Here is a 15,841-nt window from a genome sequence, read left to right on the forward strand (position 1 = left end):
AGGTGTGACTAAGGTATGAACTTGCTGGCTGAGCTTGCTCCCAGGATAGGAAGAAAAGCCCTTGGTTATGCGGCGATGTTGTTGTGCCTTTGACAGGATGGGCTGTGGGCTGGGCTCAGGCAGATATATCTAACATCTGGGTCCTCAGCCAACTTTTTTTTTCCCCAGTCAGACTGACCCCAGTTACAGTGGATCTCTTGTTGACATCACAGTGTGAAGTTCTGTTGGAGTGGCAAAAGCTGCTTGACAAATTTGCTGGAGTTTTGCATATGATGCTTGGGGTACACTTCAAAGGAGGTAAACAGGATACCAAAACAGTTCTTATGTACCCACTGTCTAGTTAGCTATTGTTCTACAAGATTTCAGCCTCTCAGGGTGATGTGGGTACAGGAATTGCCTCATACTGGATTTTAGTGTTGGACATAGGAAGACACTAGGATTACAATAGTGCACACAGCACACACACCCCAGAGCTCAGAACCCAAGTTTGGTGTGGCCAACGACTGATGCCTTCTTCAAAATTTCCAAAATTGGTAGGGTTTGCCTCAAGTCCTTTACTCCATTGTTTATGGTGTGTAGGGATCATTTTTATGCAATAGATCATGCCAGGGATAAATGTAGCATCTCAAGTCACCAAATTCAGAATACTCCTGGACCACTGGAAAAGCACCAGAGGACTGATCCTGCTGTCTTAGACATGAGAAGGGCCTAGAAGACTGGACCTGCTCTCCTTCTTCTAACCAGGACAAGGAAGTGGACCACAGGGACATACAGCTGCCCTCCTGTTAAAGCTGTAGTGAAACTACAAACTACAAAGGACTTTTCCTACAAATTGGCATTTTAAAACCTACCTGCACAACCAAGCTACAATCGCAGTCCTAGAGACAGGTTTGCTGGGGCACTACAATGGGTGACAGATTGGGTGCTGCAGCCCACTCTTGACATTAAATGTACATACCCTGGGTATACTTGGTACCATATACTAGGGACTAATATACACATTAAATAAACCAATCAAGTGTATATCAATGTTACCACGATGAAAGGAGGAGCACAAGCAGTTTATTACTGGTTAGATGGGATAAAATGCACTGAGCTTTATAGACAGCAAAAATAGGGTTCAGCAAAAAGGCAAAAAATCCAGGGTGTTCCTGCATACATAGCAATATTCCAACACAGATCCCCCTACCACAAGCTAGGGTAGACTAAATAGTACCTTGAAGGGCTTTCCTGCTCAGGAAATATAACATCAGCAGTCTGCCTCTTCTGCAGTGGCACATGTTTGTTCTATGCTGTTCTGAACCTATCTGCATCCTTTTGTCACCATCCTCCTGGGCCCCTGGACTAGCCCATCCATGGGGTCGTCTTCTCTTCATCTGCATACCCTGTCTGTGAGGCTCCGACCTGCAGCTTGCTCATAGATGCATCCTAGTAGGATGACTGTGCCACCATGGCCAACAAGCTGATGTGTTCCATTTTGCCCCCTAAGTCAGACTTCTGTCCCCAACTGTAATGTTATTTGCATGTTAACCACTGATGTTGTGTCACACCGCATTGCACCTGGCTTAGCTGCCTATTGTTTCTCTAGTGGTCACTGATTATAGACTCCATTTTGTATTCAGCTTAGCTTCACTGCCACTTTAAAGTATTTTTCTGTGCAAACATGTTATACAATGTGTTTTTCTACTTCTGCGTGTTTTCCTTCTCACCGAAGAGCTAGGACTGGTACACGATATGTAGGAGGTAAGCAGTCAGTACGATAATACCGTATCAAGCTGGTGTTTATCATAGGCAAGAGAATGGTTTGACTTTGGGAGGAGTGCCTTGGGAATGTGGCCAGCTCCTGATGCATTCCTTTCAAGGTTTACCTAAACTAGCCAGGATTTTTTTATATTTCCATCTGAGAGGAGGGGTTCTTCTAGAAGGCCCTTTTCATGGTTGTCTAACATATAGAAAGGTGGCCCTGCTCAGTAGCGATGCATTCTGAGACCTCGGTCAGGATTGGACATCAAATGCCTGACATTTGTCCCATGAGGGTGAGGATCACTTTCACGCAGTTGAACAGGGTCATCTTCTTGCTGGCATGAGAAAGATTAAGCATCTGACAGGCCCTACAGTGATGAATTTGTATTAATTATTTGCTTTGCATTGCATATGAATATATATATATATATATATATATATATATATATATATATATATATATATATATATATATATATATATATCAATATAAGTGTTTGTATCCTTGCATGTATATATTTGCTGTATACAGATTGAAGATTCTTTATACATGGTCTTAAGTTGTTGTTGCACATTTTGAAAGTACACTTTTTACTAAACAAACCTTCCTTCACGAACCTTGCAAAAAACTATAATAAATCACTTCTTCAGATTAGGAAGTGCATTCCAGAGAATCTTTTTGACTCCTTTCAGTGTGTATATTTTGGCTCAGTCAGAAGTAAAGCGAAACACTTTGGTGTTGTTCGGCAAGGGAAGGGTTTGTAGGTAAAAAGTGCACATTTAAAAGTGAAAATATGTTTGGCAGGAAAACTAAAGCATCTGCTTCTTAAAACATGTGTAAAAAGAATGTTTTTCAAATTGCTGGATGGTGCCATCTACCTTATGATGAGTTAGCTAGTGAATTTTCACATTCAGCTGGTTTGTCAGAAAGCTGGGACAAATGTTTCAATGAAGCAGAACCAGTTGATGTTCTGTCCTGCTTAAAAAAAGTACCGGTTGAAGGGAATGATCTTTCAGTTCTTGGCGGATAGTTCTGTCTGCCTATAGGAAAATGCATGACAAATATAAAACAGTTAGAAAAGTAAATGAGCAGCTGGAAAAGCAGCTTGTGGATTCAAATAATAATGTTACTATGTTGGCTTGCCAAAATAAATTATTACAAGAAAAGGAAGACATGTATCAAACCATTGAAGAACGAGCTGCGATCAAAATAGCTCAACACAGATTTCGTAAATGTAGAGGAGGGATAAATCAGAAAAAGGTTCATTTAGTCATTGCCATTGCTGGTTTGGATTGGTGACCAGATTCGTCTTGCACGGATAGTGTTTGGACAGGCAGTGAGTCATTAAACTCTAGTGAAGAGGAGAGTGAAAATGGTGGGGAACAGGGGGTCCAACATTAACACAATGTGGTGCGTGCGCAACCCATTTTTAGACGAAAACTGCAACACTCACCACAAGATCCAGCAGGAGTTGCATTACATGCTTTAGAAGATTACACTCAGCAAGAAGTAAGTGACATTATGGATCGTTTTAAACAGAGAACAGGGGAGAACCTACTTGCTTGGGTTGTGAGGCTGTTTGAAACTGGTGCTTCCGGTGTTATGTTAGATATTGGGGAATCTCACAGGTTCTGTACTCTAAGTTCTGATTAAGTAATATAGGAACAGTTCAGGGGTTTTCAAGGAAACCACCAGACTACTTTGTTACAACTAGTAGTTGAGGGATGTAATTTGAAATACCCCACTGATGCAGATTGGCTTCCCACTGAGAAACCATGGTATACATTACATGATGCAATGCAGAGAATTATGGAGGAGGCAATGACATCTGCTATTTGCCTGTGCACTGCACACCAAGTGTTAGATGGACAGCTTACTGTGCCAATACGAAACACAATAATTTGTCTTGCTCCACCTGCCTATAAACAAGTAAATATGACTTTATTAATTAACCAGACAGGGCAGTCTTTGGAAGATGTATTAGAAGCAGTCAGAGAGTTAGGTGAATTAGGAATTTTGGATAAACCTGAGAGATCTTCAAGGTCTGAGGGTTGCACAGATAACAACCGTGTGTCCAGAAAAGACATGTTTACGGTGCTACTCAAAGATGGTGTCAAAAAAGAAAAGATTGATGTGATAGCTACAAAGAGCTTGTGGGAGATGTACCACAAAAGGGGCTTAGATCAGTGGTTCCCAACCTGTGGTCCGGGGACCCCTGGGGGTCCGCGAAGCCTCCACAGGGGGTCCACGACTGCTTAGAAAATTAAATAATATTAACAGATTAGGTCCCAGTAGTCAGTGTAGGGGGTCCCCGGAATCCAATAATGATTTAGTGGGGGTCCCTGGGTTCCAGTAATGATAAAGTGGGGGTCCACAGAAGTCAAAAGGTTGGGAACCACTGGCTTAGATCAAAAGGAAGGCAGCAAAAAGAAAAGCAAGCAAGATAACTAGCATGAAATGCAGAGTCAGTCACAGACATCAATGGAAAGAAAGACAAGGGAGAAAATTGCTTCCTCACAAGAGGGTGAGGAAAACCTGGACAATGACTGGTTAACTTCTGAGAACAGTGATGGGTGCGAGCCTGCTCGCAAATCTGAAAGCATATATCCAGATCTCACGTGGGGAAAATTTAACAGGTTTAAATCAGACCAGGAAACTGGCCAAGCTCTAGTACAACGTTCAGCTCGTCGAGATAACAGACCACATGTTGACTTAGAAACACACTGGAAACACAATGATGTGCAAAAAGTTCGAGCCTTGGTTGACACCGGAGCGTAGGCCTCTTTGTTTTATGGGAACCCTAAGAAGTTTAACAAACCTCATTACACTAACACAGGCATGAGGGGAAGGCAGAACCCGCTGTACAAACCCCAGTACAAATGAAAATAGAGAGAACAGCAAAAAGAGAATATACTGCGCTGATTGTGCCTCTTAGAATACATACTTGGAATTGACACCTTGAAAGGAATGACTCTGTATTTGGATGATGGTTGCTATCAGTTTGGAATAAAAAGATACATTTCAGTGGCTGCCATGAAAGTGGTTGTTTAAAAATTCTACCAGTGAAGGTGCCCTTGGCAACTAAGTTAATTCATTTGAAACAGTACCACATTCCTGGAGGGCATGATGAAATAAGTGAAACCATGAAAGACATGCTTGAGGCTGGTGTAATAACTCCAACTATTACTGAATAGAACAATCCTCTATGGCCTGTGCGCAAACCTGACAGGCGGTAAATAATGACAATTGATTACTGCGAGCTGAATAAATATACACTTCCTTTTACAGCTGCAGTCCCAGACACCATCACTTTAATTGAACAGATACAGAAACATGCAGGGACATGGTACGCCACCATCAATATTGCCAACGTGTTTTTCTCAATACCATTGGCTTCAGAATGCCAAGAGTAATTTTCGTTCTGTCATGGTGGCAGACAATTTAAGATCTTATCTTTACCCATGGGGTACTTACATAGTCCCACTGTCTGTCACCGACTGGTGGCAGAACACCTGGATGGAGTATCTGTCATTCCGGGTGTGCAGCTGACCCATTACATTGATGATGTGATGATTCAGGGAGACACAGAAGAACAGGTGCAGGTTCAGTTGGAGAGAGTGGTGGAACTCTTGCAGAGTAAGGGGTGGATGATTAACACAGATAAGACACAAGGACCTTCTCAAAATGTGACGTTTCTAGGCGTTCAGTGGAATCAGGGACACACAGAGATGTTACCACAAGCAAAGCAAAAGATACTTGAGTTTGCCACACCCCGCGCTAAGTAGGAAACACAGAAATTCATTGGATTGTTTGGTTTTTGGAGACAGCACATTCCTCATTTGAGTCAGATTTTTGCCCCTCTGTACAAAGTGACAAAAAAGAAACATGAGCTTGAATGGAGTGAAGAGCAGCAGTATGGTTTTGATTTGGCAAATTAAATAATTCAACAGACTTTAGACTTGTGGCCGGTGCAGGATGGAGACATTGAGTTACATGTAACTGTTCAGGGACAATATGCCGATTGGAGTATGTGGCAAAAACAGGAAAGGACGAGGGTGTCCCTGGGGTTGTGGACCAGAAAACTACCTGACTCTGGGGAGCGCTATACTTCTTTTGAAAAACAGCTTTTCGCCTGTTATTGGGCTCTAGTGGACACTGAGCAAATGACATTCGGTCATAATGTAATTCTGAGACCTGAAATCCCAATTATGCAGTGGGTGATGAGTTCACCTAAATCTCACTGTATAGGACATGCACAAAAGGCTAGCATAGTACGCTGGAAATGGTACATACAAGACAGGGCTCGAGTAGGACCGGCAGGCACTGCAGCCCTACATGAACAGGTGTCACAAGCCCCTTTACAGAATGAGGAAAGGGTGCAGGAGGTACCACAGGTAAAGGAGTCACCAGTAAGATAAGGGTGCGCCATTTGAATACTTGTCCCCTGAGGATAAGAAACATGTGTGGTTCACGGATGGTTCATCCAAAAGGCATTGGAAAGCAGTGTCATACGATCCAGTAACTAAAAAGTTGCCTCCTACCACAGGAGAAGGAAAAAGTAGCCAATATGCAGAATTGTATGCTGTGTACCAGGCTCGAAAGCAAGAGCTGCCTGGAACTTGTCATATTTACACTGATTCTTGGTCTACTGCCACCTGGCTTTCCACATGGCATGCGCATAACTGGTTCATTCACTCAAAGGAGATGTGGGGCAAAGGGTGGTGGCAGGAAATTTGGGAAATGTTTGATCAAAGTAAAGTCATAGTTTTTCATGTGGATGCTTATTGTCCCATTGACTCAGTAGAACAATGGTTCAATTCCCTTGTAGATGATAAAGCCAAATTTTCAGAGACAGAAGTGGCAATACCGGATTCTGACTTGGTGGGGATGGCTAAATGGGTGCACCAAAAATGTGGACACCTGGGAGAAAAAGCCACTTACAGGTGGGCAGAGATTATAGGGATGCACATCCCCCTAGGCTTGACAAAAACTGTAATTTGCAATGTCCTATTTGTCAGCACACACAACAGAGATCTGTCCCGCAAAAAGTAAAAGGTCAGTTGGGGAAAGGAAAGTTACCAGGACAGACATGGCAAATTGATTACATTGGACCACTACTGATTAGTCATGGGTGTCAATACGCCTGCACCGTAGTGGACACTTATTCTGGATACTTGATTGATGTCCCTTGCAAACGTGCTACTCAGCACAATACTAGCAGGACTCTGGACTTGTTAATGTTGTACTATGGAGTACCTCTCCAGATCGAGAGAGACAATAGGTCACACTTCAAAGGCAAAATGGTACAGGATTACTGTTGTCAGCACAATATTGAATGGATATATCATATTCCTTATTATCCACAGGCCTCAGACTGATTGAGAGAATGAATGGTTTACTGGAAGCTCAATTGTGAAAATTATCTGATGGAACTTTGAAAAACTGGAGAGAGCATTTAAATGAAGCCCTCCAGATTATGAACAATAGACCATTAACAAATGCTGAAACACCATTGATGCGAATGTTAACTCTAGATTTGCAAATACAACCACACGTGGCCACCAATACCATCACATACTGGGAAATAAAACCTGGAGTGTTAGCTCCTTACAGAGCCACACCCGAATCTGCAGGTCTTGACTTACATGCTTTACAAGCTTACAGACTGAAACCCCGAAACATAACGTTGTGTGATAGGGTCTTGGAATTCAGATTCCCCCAGAGCATTTTGGATTGATTGCTCCCAGATCTGGGTTGGCCCTTAAAGGTATTCAGATTCAGATTCAGGTATTCAGATTTTAGGGCGAGTGATTGCTGCAGATTACCAAGGAGAAATCAAAGTTATTCTGTTAAATAGTGGAAAAGTTGACTTATTCATTCAAATTGGAGACAGAATTGCCCAACGTGTCATATTTGCAGTGTACGGAGGATTGGTAAGGAAGGGGACCGCCCCAGCCCTTCTTACTGTACATGGGGAGGGAGGCTTTGGTTCCATTGCTAAAATCCCTGGTGCTAAAGTGTGGGTTGAATCCCCAAATGGCCCTCCAGAACCTGCAGAAAGTATAGCAGAGGGCCCCAACAATGTTCTGTTGATCATGAAACCAGTAAAGGAAAAATGGGAACATATTCCAGCTGATAAATGTTATTTGCGAGAATGATCATACTTGTTTCTTTTACAGGTCATACTACAGCTTGTTTTTGCAGCGAGTGTTCCATGTGGTCTCCTTTTGGGCATGTGCGTGTGGGGTCGGGAGGGACCCAACACCCCCAATTTCAACTTGATTGATCGACCACGTCATGCAACACCTTAATTGCATCTGAATGACAACATTTAGATTAATTTGGCTAAACCGTGCTCAACAGATCTGACTTCTGCATGGGCGCCATGCGAAGCACTGTGGATGTTTTGTCAACATGGTTGATCACTATACCAATGGCAACAAGCATCTTGTTAGAAATGTTCAATGCTACTAACCGTGACAAAGATGTGCAAGAACATGATGTTGAAATGAACTTCAGTTCTTATAAGTATTGAAAGGACTGTCAGGAAACAACCAATGAAAAGTGGGACAATCTCACTCATATAATCACCTACAATATTACTACCAGTGACGTGTGTTACTACATGTCCTGTAATTCGCGTGATATTGGAAAATACATTCAATTCTGCTTGGAAATGAAAACATGAACATCTCAAAACTTACTATGGCAACACAGAGTTTTGTGCTTTTACCGAACGGACAGACAGTGCAAAAATATGTTGAATCATATGGTTTGTCGTCATCTAGTGACTGCCGCCAGTCACAGTAAACATGTCAAACGGGCTGTTTTTGTGTGGAAACCTGACTTTCACTTATATTCCAGCTAACATAAGGGATGAGCCATTTACCGTTACACGCCTGGGGCTCTTGATGTTTCCATCTAACTCAATATATACTTGCTATCCCAGAGATGCTATGCAACTAGATGAAAATTGTGATTCAGATATTCAACTATTATCCCAATCAGAGTATCTAAGCTTAGGTCTTTCCATTGAAGGCATGCCTGGTTTAACTGTATACAACACCAGATTAATTAATAAGCTAGCGTGTCTAATAGTTAAAAATATTAACCATACTTCTATTGCTTTATCTGAATTTTTTACTAGATGTGCGTGGTACCCGGAAGGCTGCATTACAAAACAGAGCTGCTATAGTCTATCTTCTGCTAAAACATAACCATGGTTGTAATGATTTCGGAGGCATGTGTTGTTTTAATCTTTCTGACCACTCCAAATCTATCCAGGCCCGCATTGATACCCTACATACATTAGTAGTACATTGGACAATTACACAAAGGTTTTGGTGGAATTTATGTAGCATTATTATATCATTATGCTTCTGTGTACAATGTATTCCTAATTTGCTTGCAATGTTTAGACTGAACTTTGATTTTAAACCTATAGGCTACACGACACACTGGTCAAATGGTGGAATGTAATGTTATTTGCGTGTTGACCACTTATGTTGTGTGACACCGCATTGCACCTGGCTTAGCTGCCTATTGTCACTTTAGTGGGCACTGGTTATAGACTCCATTTTGTATTCAGCCTAGACTCCATTTTGTGTTCAGCTTAGCTTCACCACCATGTTAAAGTATTTTTCCATGCAAACGTGTTATGCAGCGTGTTTTCCTTCTCACCGAAGAGCTAGGACTGGTACACGATATGTGAGAGGTAAGCAGTCATTACAATAAGACCGTACCAATCTGGTGTTTATCATAGGCAAGAGAATGGTTTGACTTTGGGAGGAGTGCCTTGGAAGGTGCCAGCTCCCGACACCTTCCTTTCAAGGTTTACCTAAACTAGCCAGCATTTTTCATTATTTCCATCTGTGAGGAGGGGTTCTTCTAGAAGGCACCTTTCCATGGTTGTTTAAGATATAAAAAGGTGGCCCTGCTCAGCAGCGATGAATTCCGAGACCTTGGTCAGGATTGGACGTCAAATGTCTGACATTTGTCCCATAAGGGTAAGGATCTCTTTCTCGCAGTTGAACGGGGTCATCTTCTTGCTAGCATGAGAAAGATGAAGCATCTGACAGGCCCTATGGTGATGAATTTTTATTAATTATTTGCTTTGCATTGCATATGAATTTATATCTATATATCAATATAAGTGTTTGTACCATTGCATGTATATATTTGCTGTTTACAGATTGTACATTCTTTATACATGGTCTCACGTTGTTATTGCACATTTTGAAAGTACACTTTTTACTATTCAAACCTTCCTTCATGAACCTTGCAACAAGCTATAATAAATGTCTTCTTCAGATTAAGAATTGCATTCCAGAGAATCTTTACAACTCCTTTCAGTGTGTATATTTTGGCTCAGTCAGAAGCAAAGCAAAACACCAACCTAGAAAAACATTTGCCCACAAGAACAGCAAACACCAGAGGCCACTGACAGCTGTCACTGTCTAGAGCCAGGCCCCTGGCCATCCACTGCCAGACGCAGGATCCTGTTTGCAGTCTTGGACAGGCCTCACCACCAGCTGAGGGGCTGACAAGGAGTCCTTTCCTTTTTCCTGAGGAATGTATGGCCTCCAATTTATTTTCAGAGTGAGGGACCTCGTAATTCCTAAATCATGTTTCCAGAGGAGTGCAGATTTAGACTTGGATCGCATAGGATTCAGAGGTGAAAGAAATTTGTAAATCATGGAAGCCTTAGGAAAGGAAGAGAGGAGTCTAGACAAATCAGAATTATAAGGTACAGAGGGTGAAGTATCTTGTAAAGAAAAAATAACATCTAGAATAGTATTTATAGTCAATGAAAAGCAAGTGTGAAAGGGCTGTGGACAGTGAAATATACGCATGAATTGAGGAAAAGGAATAGGAGCACCCCCTCAAATAACTGTGAGATCCAAATAATACCTTTGTCTCTCCAAGATCTCCAGAAAATAGGTCTATTATGTATTCTAATACGCGTTTTCATTTGGAATCTCTTTATTAAGTTTAAAAGGTACAAACACAGCTTTGCACTGAGGACAGTCAGCGCTTCAAATCAGGCAAGCAATATGTTAGCACATTGAACATCAGTTAGCATAGTCTCATATCTGAGTTCAAACATTGCATATATCGCCAAGTCTATTCCAGGCTACCTGAGCCTACAAAGCTTCAAGGGGGAAATTGAAAAATTTACAATAATTTACAGCATGCAACAACAATTAATTGTTCAGGTTTATAATGTAGGGGTGATATTGTGAGCCTCTAGGCACATGGTGTGTAACCCCATTTGTGTTTATATATTGCGGTGGGCAGGCCTAGCCAATGTGGCGTCAAGTATGGGTTAGCGAGGCATCACATAAGGAGTTGTAACGATCTGAGCTGGGGCGGATTAAAGCAAGTAAGCTATATGTGTGAAAGATAGCATATCAAAGGCTGCCAAATAGCCTGAAAATTGTCATCAGTAAGGGGCAGGCTGTGCGAAATTCGTTCCATAGCCATGAGGTGCCAGAGACGGGTGAGCTACTGGGCTAGGGAGGGTGGTGTTTTCTGCTTCCATGCTATAGCTATTATCCTCCTAGCTGTATGCCTCATATAGCTAGCAAGATGTGTTAGTCAGGGCTGTCAGATGGGTGGGCCTGATTCCCAAGACTACTGTGTAATATGTGGCTGCCAGTGTGAACCCTACTACGTATTTTATATGGCTTAGAACTTCCTTCCAGATGATATTGATCGGTGCGCACGAGCACCATATGTGAGAGAAGTCGCCTGCTCTGCATCTCCAGCAGGAGTCCGAGGTACCAGGGTACACGGAAGCCAGCCATGCAGGAGTATAGTACATAAGCTTATAAGTCGTTTCTCTGAGAAAGAGACTGCAGTCTAATTTAGGAATGTCCCGCCATAGGCTTTCCCATTGTTTAGGCTAGATATCGTCAGTATGAGCTGTAACCCACTGACGCTGGCAGTGGTAACATTGCTGAGGTGGAGAATGTTGCAGAACTCGATAAGTGTTGGAGACTAGCCCCTGGGATCTGTCATAGGTCCTGATGAGTGATTTAAAAGGAATATATGGGCAGATGATACCAGGATATAATGAAGGGTAAAGAGCCCAGTGACAAAGCTGAAGTTATTGCAAGCACACCGCTTCAGGCAGCCGATAGTCCTTTTTGCACTGCTCACAAGTTTATATGATATCGCCCTGGAAAACCTCTCACAGGGTTCTACATTCAGCATCCGTCCAGGCACCAAAAAGTCTATGTGATGAGGGCTAGGGAAAATGCGGGATTGCGATCCAAGGGTGTATTCGGTGATGGGAATGTGGTCAGGCCCCTCAATTCCACCAGACTGTCCCACACATTCAGAACCGTCCTGGTCAGAGTTGCAAGATATGCACTACGGGGTCAAGCTTGTCGGGGGAGTATTTGATAGGGTTGATTGGATATTTATCCGCTCGGTTCTGGAGAGTGTGGGGCTGGGTCCCAATATGATCTCTTAAATGCAGGGATCACCTGCCGGTGGTCCTTCTCAATCAAATGTGCTATCCTATGGATATTGTCCGCTACCTGCCGGCACTGAATGAAGCCCACCTGGTCGGGATCTATAAGGCCAGGCATATATCTCTCAAGTCTAGTTGGTAGCATCGCTGTGTAGATTTTGACGTTGGTACTGAGCATGGCAAGGGGGCGATTGGAGGCGCATTAGTAGGGTCCCTTTCCGGCCTGGGGTTTAGTGAGATCTCAGTGCCTGCCATCGTAGGGGTGAGCCCTGTGTCCTCTGTAAAAGAGTCGTACAATTTAAGCAAGTGAGCCTTCAGGTCAGGGAGAAACAGCTGGTAAAAACTCACTGGTAATCCATCAGGCCCCAGCGACCTGCCTATGGGAAGTACGCGTACAGCGAGGCGTATCTCTTCTGCTGAGATAGAAGATTCCAAGGCCTCTCTATGTGTGGACTCCAATGCGGTTCACTCGCAGGCACTCAGGTACGCGTCTCTCTGTCCCTGCAATGTTGTTTCCCTTCCATAGAGGGTCTGGTAGTAGGCACGGAGCTCGTTCCACTTGTCCCCTTCTGTGACTGCCCAGGATCCATAGGATATTATGAGCTTAGTCATATGCGCTGTATTTGCTGTTGCCACAGCCTGCATGCCAGTAATGCACCCACCTTGTTACCCCCCTTCACAGTAGCGTTGTTTTGAGCGCCAAAAGTGATCTCTATGCTTTGTTCATCTCATGACCTCACAGTTGGCCCCTCAGAGTGGCCAACTGTCTTTTTTTCCAGCGAGTGGGACGGAACTTGTCTTGTTGTTCCAGCACTTTTGTGTCAGAGGTCAGATCGTGCTTTACTATGCGCTCCTCCCGGCCGCATGCAATGGCTATTGTGGTGATCACTCCCCAAATTGCAGCCTTAAAGCCGTCCCATAGGGTGTGCAGGGAGATTGCTTGGTCCAAATTGTGAGTCAAGTAGTTGGTGATGCCCTTTTGGATCTCTGCTACAGCTAGTGGTTCCCACCTCAGTCTCACCGGAAATCACCACCTAGGGGACTCTCCCTGGACCCTGTTGGTTGGGGGCCATACTGAATTGATATGTCCATGGTCAGAGATGGATTCATCTGAAATTGCAAATGGTGTTGAGGGCGTGCAGAAGCTTATATGAGAGAAAAAGGTAATCTATGTGGGAGTACGTGGTATGGACGTGAGAATAAAAGGTGTTATCATGTGTGTCTGAACGCCTGTAGTGTCATGCGTCTATGAGGCTTAGGTCGAGGATGTCCGGTTTAAGTTGTGCTGACATGGCTCCTGTCACCTGATATGTATTAGTGTGCCTGCCTAGGGCGGGGTCCTACACCAAATTTAGATCTCCCCCCATTATAATGTCTCCCTGAGTCCCTCCAGTTGGGCTTTCGGCATGCGGTGTAAATAGGCATCCTGGACAGTGTTAGGTGCCTATATGTTAAGCAGGGTGAGGCACTCTCTCCCCTCTGTAGGTATATGGTCAGATATCGCCCCTCCCTGTCCCTGGCTACTTTGGTAATGGGTGGGTGTAGGAGGCTGGCCTGGCTTGTAGTGGGTACCAGAGGTACTTACACCTTGTGCCAGGTCCAGTTATCCCTTATTAGTGTAGAAGAGGCGTTTCTAGCAGCTTAGGCTGATAGAAGGTAGCTATGGCAAAGCAGCTTAGGCTTAACTAGGAGACATGTAAAGCTCCTACTATACCACTGGTGTCATATGCACAATATCATAAGAAAACACAATACACAGAAGTACTAAAAAAAAAAGGTACTTTATTTTTATGGTTATATGCCGAAAGTATTTCAGTGAGTACCCTCAGTATGAGGATAAGTTATATACACAAGATATATGTACACAAACCAAAATTATGCAGGTAATAGTAATGCAAGCAGTGTAAAGTTAGAATAGATTGCAATAGCAGCACATTGGTATAGGGGCAACACAAACCATATACTCCAAAAGTGGAATGCGAACCACGAATGGACCCCAAACCTATGTGAGCTTGTAGAGGGTCGCTGGGACTGTAAGAAAACAGTGAGGGTTAGAAAAATAGCCCACCCCAAGACCCTGAAAAGTAGGTGTAAAGTGTACCTACTACCCCCAGAGAGCACAGAAGTCATGATAGGGGGATTCTGCAGGAAGAACAAACACCAGCAATGGAACAACATTGGATTTCCGGACTTGAGTACCTGTAAGACAAGGGGACCAAGTCTAAAAGTCGCGACAGTGTCGAGAGTGGGCAGGAGCCCAGGAAATGCCAGCTGAGGGTGCAAGGAAGCTGCCACCGGTTGGAAGAAGCTTGGAGGTCTGCAAGAAAGAAGAGGACTAGGAACTTCTCCTTTAGAGGATGGATGTCCCACGTCGCGATGAAGCTTGCAGAGGTGTTCCCACGCAGAAAGACTGCAAACAAGCCTTGCTAGTTGCAAGGGTTGCGGCTAGGGTTTTTGGGTGCTGTTGTGGCCCAGGAGGGACCAGGATGTCGCCACTTTGAGGAGGAGACAGAGGGGGCACCCAGCAACTCAGAGAGCTCTCACAGAAGCAGGCAGCACCCGCAGAAGAACCTGAACAGGCACTTAGAAGAAAAGTGAACCGGAGTCCACACAAAGTCACAAAAGGGAGTCCCACGACGCTGGAGGACAACTCAGAAGTTGTGCAATGCAGAAAGGAGTGTCAGGGACCCAGGCTTGGCTGTGCACAAAGGAAATCCTGGAAGAGTGCACAGGAGCTGGAGCAGCTGCAAATCACGCGCTACCCAGCAATGCAGTCTAGCGTTGGGAGGTAAGGATTTACCTCCACCAAACTTGGACTGAAGAGTCACTGGACTGTGGGAGTCACTTGGACAGAGTTGCTGAGTTCCAGGGACCACGCTCGTCATGCTGAGAGGGGACCCAGAGGACCAGTGATGCAGTCTTTTGGTGCCTGCGGTCGCAGGGGGAAGATTCCGTCAACCCACAGGAGATTTCTTCAGAGCTCCTGGTGCAGAGAAGAGGCAGGCTACCCCCAGAGCATGCACCACCTGGAAACAGTCGAGAAAGCCGGCAGGATGAAGCGATACAAGGTTGCTAGAAGTCGTCTTGCTACTTTGTTGCGGTTTTGCAGGCGTCCTGAGCAGTCAGCGGTCGATCCTTTGGTAGAAGGTGAAGAGGGAGATGCAGAGGAACTCTGGTGAGCGCTTGCGTTCGTTAGCTGAAGAATTCCCCAAAGCAGAGACCCTAAATAGCCAGAAGAGGAGGTTTGGCTACCAAGGAAGGAAGATTGGCTACCAAGAGAGGTAAGAGCCTATCAGAAGGAGCCTCTGACGTCACCTGCTGGCACTGGCCACTCAGAGCAGTCCAGTGTGCCACAAACACCTCTGTTTCCAAGATGGCAGAGGTCTGGGACACACTGGAGGAGATCTGGGCACCTCCCCTGGGAGGTGCAGGTCAGGGGAGTGGTCACTCCCCTTTCCTTTGTCCAGTTTCGCGCCAGAGCAGGCTGGGGATCCCTAAACCGGTGTAGACTGGCTTATGCAGAGATCAGCACCATCTGTGCCCATCAAAGCATTTCCAGAGGCTTGGGGAGGCTACTCCTCCCCAGCCTTCACACCTATTTCCAAAGGGAGAGGGTGTTA

Source organism: Pleurodeles waltl, chromosome 7, assembly GCF_031143425.1.
Source record: "Pleurodeles waltl isolate 20211129_DDA chromosome 7, aPleWal1.hap1.20221129, whole genome shotgun sequence".
Taxonomy (NCBI): Eukaryota; Metazoa; Chordata; class Amphibia; order Caudata; family Salamandridae; genus Pleurodeles; species Pleurodeles waltl.